Below are 12472 nucleotides of genomic sequence, written 5' to 3'. Positions count from 1 at the left end.
TCGGCAGGACATCAGAAGAGAAGTGACACCGCGGGCGGACGCGTAGGACGAGGCTTTATCTCTGGGATCGCATATACGCGGTTTCGCGCGTTGGCGGACATCGCTTTCTAAATCACTCACTGCCACTCGATGCCGACGGCTTTCTCCCTTTTTCCTCGGCACGTCTCTGTCCCGTGCTTTCTCTCTCTCTCTCTCTCTCTCTCTCCCTTCCTGACATCGCACCGAGAGACGTGCGACAATGTTCTAAATGACGGTCTATTTTCGAGTGGAGACATCGACCTCCCGGCGAATCGTAAAACCGTCAAAATGGATCCATTAAACCCGGAACAGGTACGTCGCGAGTTCACTGGCGGCCGTCGCGAGCGTCTCTCGCGAGACCAGCGGGGAATGCGAGGCGAATAAATTTTCGGCCAACGGACTTTTGTGTATTCTATAATTGAATCCGGAAATACTTGTTGGCAGGACGAAATTCCAGCGAGTCAAAATGTGCTCGGCGATATGTGTCAGGAGCGGCGAATTCGTTTCCGGGCGACAACGACGTAAAATCGTTACCCGGGAAGAACGTGGACGCCTCCTTTGTGCAACCGAGAAAGTATCGTGGGACGAGAGCCTCCTTATCTGCCAATAACGAATGGGACAAGCCTCCGCCGGCCTCCTAGATGGACTTTCGTCGTAAACGGAGAGTCCAGGAATTTAGGAATTCGGAGGTAAGAGACGATCGTGGAAGGAACAAGGGGCCCCGGGGGTTGGGATTGAAAGGTAGAACCACCGGAGATGATAGCGCGATGCTACCGCCGACTGCCGCCTCCTGACTCGTGTAATTAACCGGGGAACGATTCTATGCGGCAGGTGAATCGACGCGATGGTTCTCAGGTCAAGTATCCGAGCCTCCTCCGATTAATGCGTCTTCTCTGTTACAATCTGAATATTCTCTGATAAATCTTATCTGGCTGGAGGAGAGCCAATAGGAATTTCCACAGCCAATCAAGGTCAGTCTATTATAATTTCAGTCGTACACTCTTCTACTTCAACCCTCTACAGCCGGAATTGTTGTTATGTAAATGGATGTGAGTAACTGGAAAACAGCAAGTATGTATCGTCCTCTAGAAACAAATTATTTGATTCAAGAATTGACAATGGCAAGGTACAAACTTGCTTGGTCACAGAGGAGACACAGCAGGATACTTTAGCCTGAAAAATATTGATACGTCAGTATGAAACTTCAAAGTTACACGGACCGATATACGACTAGAGAATGAATACGAACAACGTCGACAGCGTATACAAAATAGGAAAAATTCCGATGAGCTGGGACATTCGGAACGCCTACGAAATCTATCACATATCAGCGTACTTCCGTATCTGGTTAGCCGCTTCCCTTGACGATTACGTTTAATTCGTTGCATAAGGCGCTGTTATCGAGGGAGGACGTGGTCAGAAGGCGTCCGGGAGCACAGAAGACCTTTTCATCCGTTTCTCGTTTCGATCAATGGGCACGAGTCGGCAAACATCGAGAAGCTACCCAAACGGTAGGAATCAAAGGATGTTATATTGCAATTCTTTTTTTTTTTGCTCGGCTCGATAACGATCTTGTAGCTTTGTGAAATTGCAATCCCCAGCGAAGACGCTCCGTGGAGCGCAGTAGTTTCGCTTTGAAGAGAAGAGACCGTGGACCAGATTGAGAACCCCTAAGAAGGGTCTCCGAGGATTCCGATGACGGCGTGGCTTCAGGAGGAAGACGACCTACTTCGCTCGTTTGCATCAGACCAGAGGCGGTACCTTTTCTCCCCGTTCCCTTCAAGACTGCAGGTAGTCCGAGATGACGTAATGCAACGGGCCAATCGTCGCAAAAGGCAAAGTCCCAGCCGAGGAGTCCCGTGTATGCGCGCGACTTTTCTTATTTCGCGGGGAACGAGTTCGGATCGAGCGGGGAAAAAAGGAAAAAAAGGAAGAAAGGGGGACACAACGAAGGGGGAAAGAGGTGGCCGATGTAAAAGGACGAAGGGAGCGAAAATCAACCACACACCAACCACGAGACCCTAACACGTTGCTTGAAATCTCAATCGCGACTTCTCGTGTCCCGGAGAAAAATCGAGGACGAAATTTTCGCTGTTGCCGTCAATCGCTGACGAATGGAGCGCGTATTTATCCGTCATCTTCACCGGATAATCTCGGCGAATCGGCTTACGTATGCAAATCCTATTAAAGGAGGATCGCTGGACGTAAATCAGCGACGATAAAGATATACGGAAGAGGAAAAAGAGCGCGACCGGCGAATCGAATCCGCCGATGAATCGCTGGCCGAACACCTTGAACCAGCGATGCGCCGATCGATTCTCAATTTTACGGGCTCCCGCGACGGTAATGCTAGCGCCTATTATTTCAATGAGTAACTCCGAGGAGAATTTATGCGCGGGCTTGCCCCGCTGTCTGGAAGCACGCGAAGGCGCCGCGCCGATCGAATTTGCCCGCAAAAACCGCGTGTGTAATGAGTGGAACGTTCGAAGTAAGTTAAGTACAACGCCGCGACCCGGTTTTTGCTTGCTTTTTACCGTTGAATTTTCGCAAAAAGTCTACACGTGATTTTCTTCCAATAACGTTTCCTCTATTTCCCAACCGCGAAGAATTCCGCGTTCTCGCTCGGCCGACGCCGCTCGAGTACCTCGAATTCAATTCCCAAACGAATCTAAAAACGTTAACATACGTTACAACTGTTTACGAGTACGCGCAAAATCAGTCAATATTTTATTATTAGCATTTCTCAATCGAATTAATAATCGCTAATCAACGGTTGGTTACGATAAATATTTATACTGAAATATTTTATAAGGCACGGTGTGCTCGAACGAAACGCGGCTCGGCGATTAGCTCGAATCGGCTGAGTTACGTGCAAGCGCAATCGGTAGCGCACGAACGCGGTCGCGGCGCGGCGCGGCTCCGTAATTACAATTTAGGCGTAAACGAAAGTTCTCGCCGGGATTTCTACAATGACCGCGCGCTGTCGTCGCGATTTTCTCTCGTATTAGCGAACTCGCGACACCGATGGCTAGATTAATCGACCGAAAGTTCATTGGAGCAGCATTTATATAATAACCGGTTGCAATCGGCGTCATTAGCGGGTCTACGAGCGGACTTAATCAACACTCGACAGCGTCGCCGCCTTTGCCATCAAAACTCGTTGTCACGCCGAATTGATATTCGTCCATTTATGACGTCGACCATAGTACTCGACACTTGGCTCGCGCATGGCGATGGCGTGAAACTGTGCCGGTCGATCGATCGCGGCCGATAATCTCGATCTCTCTATCTCTCTCCCCACGCGTAGCGTCGCTTCGCGCGGAAAAAAAGGAGGGAATAGAAAACCGGTGGAAGGGAAATCGGCAAAAGCAAAAGGAGAGAAAACTAAAAGCAGAAATCATCGGGTACGGGCAATTAACTCTTATCGGTGCAGTCGGGACAGACTGATTAGGCCAGAATACAGATTATTTTCTCGCGATTCCGATATTTAATGCGTATCTCGCGCTATCGATAACGGCGATCTCCTATCGACGCCGGGAGCTCTAACAGATAATTATCGGCTAACTCGTTACGGGTGTTCGTCGCTGATTCAAACGGCCGTACGGGTATACGTAGGTCTACGGCCGAGCCGAATATCAAACCTAAGCGTGCTGTAAATTATTGTTGACAGGCAAGATCGAACCGTGACTATCGCCGCGCCATCGAGAGTACACTCGCGTTTATCAGTTACAAAGCATTAGGAGAGCGTTTTCGTATGGGAAACTGTCGAACATCGATACCATACGGGAGCAGAGGCTGCGCGAAAGTACCTTTAAAGGCGGCGCAGTACAATGGAGAGTCGCGGAGATGGAATATAAGGCGAAGAAAAACTGTCGGTAGAATATGGAGGCCCCGTATCTGAAGAAGGAGGAGAAAGAGGAGAGTGAGAGAGAGAGAGGAGAAGGAGGAGGAACGAGGCGAAGAAGTAGCAGCGAAGAGAATTTATTACCGGGCGAGACGCGGGTCCCCGAAGAGGGAAGAGCGAGCATAAGCAGTTAGGGTACCTGCACGAACAAATAACGGAGAGGTGGGAGGGCCACGATACCTACAAATGAGGGACGCGCGAGCTAGAGAGAAAGAGAAAGCCGAAGAATGAGAGAAGAGGAGAACCAGAGAAGAGAAAGAGAAATCTCTGGAGAGGTCCAGCCTCGTAACAGGTGTACGGAGCGGGCTTCATGGAGAATTGCCCTCCGCAGCTGAGCCACGTGAAACTCGGATTTACGCCTGACAGTTAATGGCATAATTTTTTCGACTGCCAGGTGAAGATAAGGATTAATTAAAAGAACGCGCGAGACCGGACGACGCGACGCGGTGTGACGCGGCGCCACGCGAGTGTAACATTGCGACGACTCCAATCGAACGAGATTGGAAGAGACACACATAACGCATACGATCTTAATATCAACCGAGACATTGTAGAACGACCTGCCGATTTTAATGCGATGCATCGGATGATGAAGTACGCCCGCAGCTGGGACCGCGGCTAACTACCCGCGCGTAATTGCTGGCTACCCTCGCGGCACAGCTGTAGCCGTTGGCTAACGAAGTAACAAAAACATCGTGTATCAATGCGAATCACCTCGTCGCGTTGGCGTCGGGGATAGCTTGTCAAAAATATTTTTCCGCGATGGTACCGGTTGCTGCAAGGACGACGGCCGCCCGGCTTTATGGGAACCACTGGTCGAGGGGAACCGGCGCGCGGCGCGGGAACGTCGAGAGAGCAAAAGCCTGCACCGGGTACCAGTGAACGAAGATCCGATCGCCGATAACGCTCTCTACGGGCGCATACGAGAGCACACGGGGGTAAGGTGGGTCCGTACCTCATTTTCGGCCGAGGGCACGTGGTTGGTTATCGATATCTCGATGCTTCCACTCCTCCCTCTCGCCCACCTCCCTATCGAACGTCCTCCACCCTCATCTTCCCCGGTCGCTATGTGTGTACCCACGCGCGCTCGGACGAGGCCAAATACCTGTTCGGATCGTGTAAAAAGCAAAAGAGAACAGCGAAAGCGGACGATGACGAAGAGCGAAGGACGAGAGAGGAGAACGATGGGTCGACGACGCCGAAGAGACTCGTTAACTCCGGTAGCCAGGCTCTTTGGCGACTTCGCGATCACGGCAGGTATGTACACCTACTTAACGACCCGGCCCAACCCAGCTACCTGTTCGACCATAGAGAATGATCGTTTTCCTAGCGCCGGCGCGGCAATCGTTCAGCGGGCCGTTACGGAAGCGAGTAACCGCAACCAAGAACCACCGAGCGCCGCCTGGAATAACCGGACACGAAGGATGAGCCGCGAGATCAGCGCATCCAGATTCAACTGGAGATTGCGATTAGCGATCGGAAAATCTGGCTTGTCGGGCCCAGTTTCCACTGTTCCTATATCGCGTTTACCCGCGGCGCGGAGGTGTACTGATCCTTTTGGTTCTCTCTCGATTCCACGATTCGATCGGCCGTGCCGTTTCGTCGCTCGATGCGAAGAGCAACACGAGGAACACTGTCGACGCGGAGTTGTTTCAACGGGTGTACGCAAGCCGGCGAGAAAAGGGGTTCCCGGGATCGCACGTGTGCCAGCCGAGCGGCGCAGCCTCTGAAACGAGATGCGCGACCTTGAACTCGAACCCGAGGGTCGATCGATAGGCGCCACGCGCCTCTCCTGACCTATATAAACACCGGGAATTCCGGGAGAGAACGACGCCCCCCGGACTACCGCGTGGCTCGATGCAGTCCCGGACGTGAACCCGCTAGGATATCAACCCTGAAGAGGAATCTCTCGTTCCACTAGTTGTACAACATTTGGAAAGTCTGTTCATATTCTCGTTTGGAATATTTCTGTTTTATTATTTTCTAGAGCAATGTGAAATTTTTGAAGTATTTTATTATATTATGTTGCTGTGCTTCAAATATTAATCCTAGATTTACATTTCGCGGGGTTCGCAGGATTTTTGTGTGTTTCATGACAAGGAATCGCACCTCAACGTCCACCTCGTGAAATATTTCTGTGGTTACCAGGAAAAACGACACAATTACAAAAAATGTAAGGTTATGCATTAATTGAGCTTTATAGTATAGGATTTACGTCTTTACCAGAAAAAAGTCATGAAAATAAATTCGAAAGGCTCAAAGGAATAATGTAATTTAACCGATGTCCTATGTCGAAGCATTAGTGATCAAAACTTTAGAACGATCAATGCTCGGAAGTCAGCGTCGGAATATTTGCCGCGTGGGAGGCCAACAGTCGACTTCTATTCCGAGTCCTTGATAAGATTTTTCCTCGCGGGAAAAGTGGTCGCGTAATCGAGAAAATCGGGACAAATAACCGAGACAAATCTTCCTGTCGCGCGAGCGAAGTCAATCGCGCCTGACTTTGCCGAAGCGATCGCGTGGGCGTTAATTACTCCGTTAAAACCAGCTCGCGTTAGTGGGAGTATTACACGGAGACGTGGGCACGGAACGTCGGACAGATACGAGCGACTATCGCTCGGCTCGTTGTAAGTATATTACACCGTCGCACACGCCGATAAACACGGTTTGCGATCATTTTTCTCCTCCTCGTTTCAAGCTGATCGAAAAACCACCCAAGTGTCTCGGCTGACCGATAGACGCGTGCTAACGCACAGCTACTAAGCGGTGTTTATGCGGCATGTTGCTAAACTGAGATTTACATCGGTTCATATCGTGAATCATGCTTGAAAATGACGTTTCAGTCGTATCGTTTGCGGTCGGTTCGCACCGATACGATTGTATCATACAATCATTTCCGTATTAATCCAGTAGTAACGCGAAAACGAAATTCGAGAGGTGAATATAAAAAGTTGTACCGTTCTGAAGCGTCTTCTGAATCAATAAATTACATTCGAAGAGGCTCGATCGGTTTTCTACAGTGATGTCGAAAACACGATTAATTAAATCCTCAGGTTCAAACTGCTATCGTTAAAAATAGCCACTCATTAGCTGGAAACAACGTTCGCTATAAAATCTGCATAATAACATAACCGACTGAAATACCGTTTCGTCGGAGTACATTCGCGTCGAAACGTGGCTCGTAACCGTTCCTGGCAACGTTCGCAAACGTTGCACCTACCTACGATTTGTTTTTCGAAAAAAGACACGCAACACAGTGAGGTGCACCGCATTAACAAATGCCGGTGCATCTCGGGCAGCTTAACTGCTTAGCTCTTCTCGAAACGTTTATGCGATACAAACAGAACCACTGAAATGGCCAATACACGTGTGTTCATTATAGTCTCTGAAATTTACTATGCTATAATTATTGAAATTATAAAGATGCTCTTCAGGAAAATTATTGAACTCACTCGACGTTGGGTGCACGCGAGAGACATGTATATCTTAGTTTATTGTGTTTTCTCAAATAACGAAGCTGCATGTTCGCTGGAATGACTATTCGCAGATTGCTATTTACTTCCCTGAGTGCTACTTCCATAAGGAGACTAACACACATTCCAGGAGACAATTCTAACATTATTTAATGGTCACAGCTTGTATTAAAAATCTGGAAGAGGAATAAACGGAAATAGATTACCCTACTTCACTTCTGACACTCTAAATACACATCGATGCAAAATAAAATGATTTATATTGCTTCAGAACCAATCTAAAATGATTAGGTGGCTACTACATAGTCTAGGATGGAAAGTTAAAGATAATCAAATGTAGCGTTTGATACTCATGACGTCTCTGAAACGTCATTCTAGGGCAAGGGAATAAACACTTGTGGATCATACCTCATCATAGAAGGTCTATTTGGAAATGAAGGTATTCCTAATTATGCTGGCCGTGAAAGAAATCTAGGGGCGAAGGGTTAGAACTTGCTCATGTAATAATAGTGACAAGAATGTACATTCAACATTTACCCTGACAGAGGAGGCTGTACGTCGCACGAGCGCGCACCCCGACCGAGAGATGGTTCAGAGGATGGCACAGTTTCTGCCACCAGTGCGGTGTAGTGAGCAATATTGATTTCCAGTGTAGCACACGACTCGGCGAGGAGATAGTCCCCGGTGTGCATCCCAGCGTGCAACCCAACCAACCTGCTGGCTGGCATGAGCGGCGCGCGCGCGCACGGGGGTGAAATTCACGGTCAAGGACGCCGGTATATACTACCCCTCCAGCTCTCATTTCTCTCGGGCAACCCTCGCTTTCACCCACCACTGTTGCCCAGGCAATCCATGCGGTAACGCTTCACGGTACGGTTAACAACTCTATCCTCTGGCTCCGCGTTATCGCTGCCTTCTATCTCTTCGAAACTCCACCTCTTTCGCGTCCGTGCTTGCGCCCCTGTACAAATGCGCATATAAGCGCGAGCAAGCGAGCTGCGGAGATCGGCACGGTCCGATAAAAATGAAAATATTTTATCAAGGCGCCTATGGCTCCTCCATTTCTGTTGTATTTTAATCGGCGCGCTTCAAACGAAGCGATGCGACGCGTGCGCGCGCACGCGGCACGGGAACGAAAAGTGGATGCGTGCATATTAGCATAACGTAGGAACGTTTGAAATGAAAATTTATGACGAGAGGACGAATTCAACGAGGATAATATGCAATGCGACGGATCTTGGAGAAACAGCCGGGATTTACGCAACGCGACGCACTTTCGATACTTTCTATCTCTCTCTCTCGTCGGAGATCGACCGTGGACAGAGACCCGGATAAAATATCGTCCGAGGGAATTGCGTCGAGAGCCAGCGTTACACCTGCGAACCGATGAAGAAACGGACCGTGAGCAACCACCTACGCACTGTTCCGTTCGGTCCCATTATAGTCCGCTCGACAAATTAAACGGACAAAGATTCACACGAGTTCTCTCGCTCGATAGCCTCGCTCGGCCGCCTCATCTCGCGCGCATAATTTCGTGCGAAGCTGTTGTCATCGCGGCGTTATGCACCGTTCATAAATGTTTTTCGAGAAGAGCGAGAGAGGTTTGTCGGCGCTTTAAATGCGGAATATATTATTTGATCCGGAGACCCGGTGCCATTGCCACGGTTAAATACGAACGGATCGGATGGCGCTAACGAGACACGAAACGTTACGTGATCCACGCGAGCCAGGCAACAGAAAAATACAATGACGCGATCCGAACGCGCGTTAACGTCCAATCGCGAGTTCGAGTACCGTTCGTAACCTAAATCCAGTCGAGTATTTTTCGCCAGCACCCCGTCCTCCATCTTGCCGGGGTGAAACGTATCATTCGAGAGCTTTTCTTCCGAGCGATGCCGTTCATTCGGTTCATTAGACCATTAGACTAACAATGCCGAGTGGACTTTCTGAAACGTTTACATTTCCAGTGTAATAGCCACTAGCGCAAACTACGAGCCCGTACAGGCTGCAATTTGCATGATATATCTCTACGAAATGCGTGTACGCTCTTTGTACGCGCAGGTGACAATTCACGGCGTGGTATCGCCGCGCGAAATTTGCCCTCCAGAAAGATTAGCATAATGGCCGATCATTACACCGGCGTCATCCGATTTCCGTGGGCGGACGGTCGAAATCGCAAGAACCGCGGCCGGGGTTCGCCAAGAGACGAAAGATTCGTCGAATGTACACATTGTGGAATCTAAAAAACCCGGAGCAGGATCTCACTGGACCTGTGTTTGAGATTACAAGCTCGCCCGACGTTGATAAAACACGAGATCCAAAAAATATTTTCTAGTTCAGCGATATTGGACAGATCAAAATGCTCTATAGGGGCTGTTCTTGACCCTATCAGTTAAATGATCGTTTTCAGATTTTTCCTTTTAAAACGATTGAAATTAAAGAGATTCTTTCACGGAAAATTATCGAATAAATTTCGTAATTCGTGCATATGTTGTACATTCAATTTGTTATTCCTCTAAAGCTGCATATGCTAATAACTCTTAGTGCTTGGTAGTTTTAGTGTTAATGCATACTCGATTTACCAGACACTGTTCAAGAGGAATTAAAATTAAACTATGATGAAAAATTAAAATGATTGAAATTAAAGAGATTCTTTCACAGAAAATGATCGAATAAATTTCGTAATTCGTGCACATGTTGTACATTCAAATTGTTATTCCTATAAAGCTGCTAATAACTCCTAGTGCTTGATAGGTTTACGAAAGAGTAAAGTTAATTTTTATACAACATTTAGTAGTATATCTTGTATCCGAGTAATCTCAAGTTAATATCACGAGTTACAAACAAACAAATATGACAGCAATGATATGTTAATAGCAAACACGAGATCAGAATTCTTGACAGGTGACGATCATCACCTTTAGGATGCATAAAGGTGCTTGTAGTCACCTTTAAAAGTGAGTGCTCAACGTCGACCGACTATAGCCACCGGCACAGACGAAAGAGTTAATTCCGAGCCGAATAATAATACGCTTTCAAGAGCAGGAAACTTTATTGTAGTGTCGCATGACACTCGATCCAGTTCCCAGCGTCGCGTCAGGTCCATCTCCCACCGCGAGGAGTCTGGCTACAATTTATTCCCGAGTATCGGCCGTGGATCGTTAAATCGTTAATCGGAGGCCATTACGATCGTCAACGATCAATACCGTCATCTTTGTTATCGTCTCCGTCCTTCGCGGAGCACGGATCGTCGATTGGCTGCGCGGAGCGAGAAAGGCGCAGATACAGGATACGATCTCATCGAATCGGCGATGGGATCACGCGGTGAAGAAGTTTCGATGCGTATCTCGAGACCGAGTGTATTGGTGGCGAGGTGGTTGGTGCCGAGGCGAACAGGTACGCGGCGTGGTCGGTGCCGTGGCAGGCCCCCCTGATATCGGTGTCTATAGGTATAGGTAAATGGCCAACTGGATGACTACGGGCGTTTGATTAAGCGCGGTAGCTGCGGAGTCGGCGAGCTACCGGCGAGCGCGATCGTTCGCGCAATTACGCCAAATGGATTTCCTAATTGCGGCGCCGTGCCACAAGAGATTGCTCATGTTCGAACATCCCGCACGAACGAATCGGCACCGAGACTCCGATGATACCGGTCGAAACGCGTTCCCTCCATCCTCCCTTTCCGTTTCTTGCCGCGTGCTCGCGTGGGTTTGCGGCCACCGCGCCGAGGAAGACGTACTTGCATCTCTCCCTCGTGGTTCCGGTTCAATCAGCCGTGGATCGATTTATCGACACCACGCGAACCCACCGCGCTCGAAACCCGGAGAACGGATTTACGGGAGTTACAGTGTGGTCCGTTTCGATCATCGAACGGCAGGAGGGAATTAATGAAGCCAGGGGGCTTTCGCCGAACGCTATTATAGACCGGCCATTGCCGAGTCCCGCTGAGGGTATAATCCATTTCAGCATAGAAACGGTGAAATTTCGAATCAAGGAGCGCGTCAGCGGTCCTTGAACCCTTGTACCTGCTCGAAAATTGCGGAGCACAGGCGATACTTTAGCTGACAATTGCTAGCTAATAGCTTGACACTCTGGCGAGCTACTGTACCGTGTATAGGCAAGATTGGTGTAATAGCGAAGCTGGTTGGTATAGGTCGGGTATCGACGGCCAGGAAAGAAGAATTCGAAGCATGTGTGTAATCGTGTTTGGGTCCTCGCCGCGTATAATCTTATCGAGCAGATAGCGCGTACTTTAATCCTCGCTTATTCTATTTCTGTACGGCGCGGCGCGGCGGCTGTCCCCGGCCTGTGGCGAGAGTAAGACGACCCGCGAGAACGATGGCAAAAGGGTGGCAAAAAGGGTGGCAGAGAAGGAGGGGGCAAGATTGCAGGGGCTGCTTCAAGAAGTGCAGCACCGAAAGGCCTTGGATCTGCATAGCAAATTGGCGATCGATATACGGTCACCGCACGGTGAATCGCGCGAGCCTCGAATTAAAGCTTATAACTTTCATGTCCGGCGCAATGTATCATTATGCGCGGGGCGGCCCTGGTCTTGATGCAGCTGCCCGCATGCGGCGCGCGCGCGCGAGCAAGCGAGCGAGCGAGCGAACGACGCGACGCGGTGCAGCGCTGCAACGGCGAGCGGCGGCGGCGGGCGCGAATATGTGCATAAAGCACGATAAATCGTCCACGCGCGACAGAGATACGGATCGACGAATGACAAGTCGCCCGATGGGCGGTGCTCCGGGATCTTTTTCGCTTTCGCGACCTCCGTGAAAAAGACCGCGAATTATGCAACCGGTGGGACACCGAGCGCGCGGCCGCGCCGGTGCAGCGCATAGTTACGCGAGACGAGGTGGCGATCAGCCTATCCGACGAGACTATTAGACCAATGGAAACGTGCTCGACATCTAGTCACGCCTGTCGCATAGGTCAAACGTGCACGTCGTCGCACGCAAAACGCTCTCTGTCGCGCAATCCTGCCCGTCTCTCCTCCCCCCCGCCCCCGTCTGCTCCTTGATACACTTATCGACGATGCAACGATTCCCGGTATGCAACAGAAAAAAAATGACACACGCGG

The 12472-nt window shown here is 49.6% G+C and overlaps 1 protein-coding gene across 4 annotated transcripts in view; it reads right to left on the bottom strand.

The window, feature by feature from the left end:
• Klu (zinc finger protein klumpfuss) overlaps positions 1–12472 on the bottom strand; it is a 109784-nt gene that overhangs the window by 74458 nt on the left and 22854 nt on the right. The gene's annotated exons all lie outside the window — the stretch shown is intronic.

The sequence above is a fragment of the Lasioglossum baleicum genome, chromosome 9 (genome assembly GCF_051020765.1).
Source record: "Lasioglossum baleicum chromosome 9, iyLasBale1, whole genome shotgun sequence".
NCBI classification, from domain to species: Eukaryota; Metazoa; Arthropoda; class Insecta; order Hymenoptera; family Halictidae; genus Lasioglossum; species Lasioglossum baleicum.
This window is presented reverse-complemented; position numbering and strand designations above follow the sequence as displayed.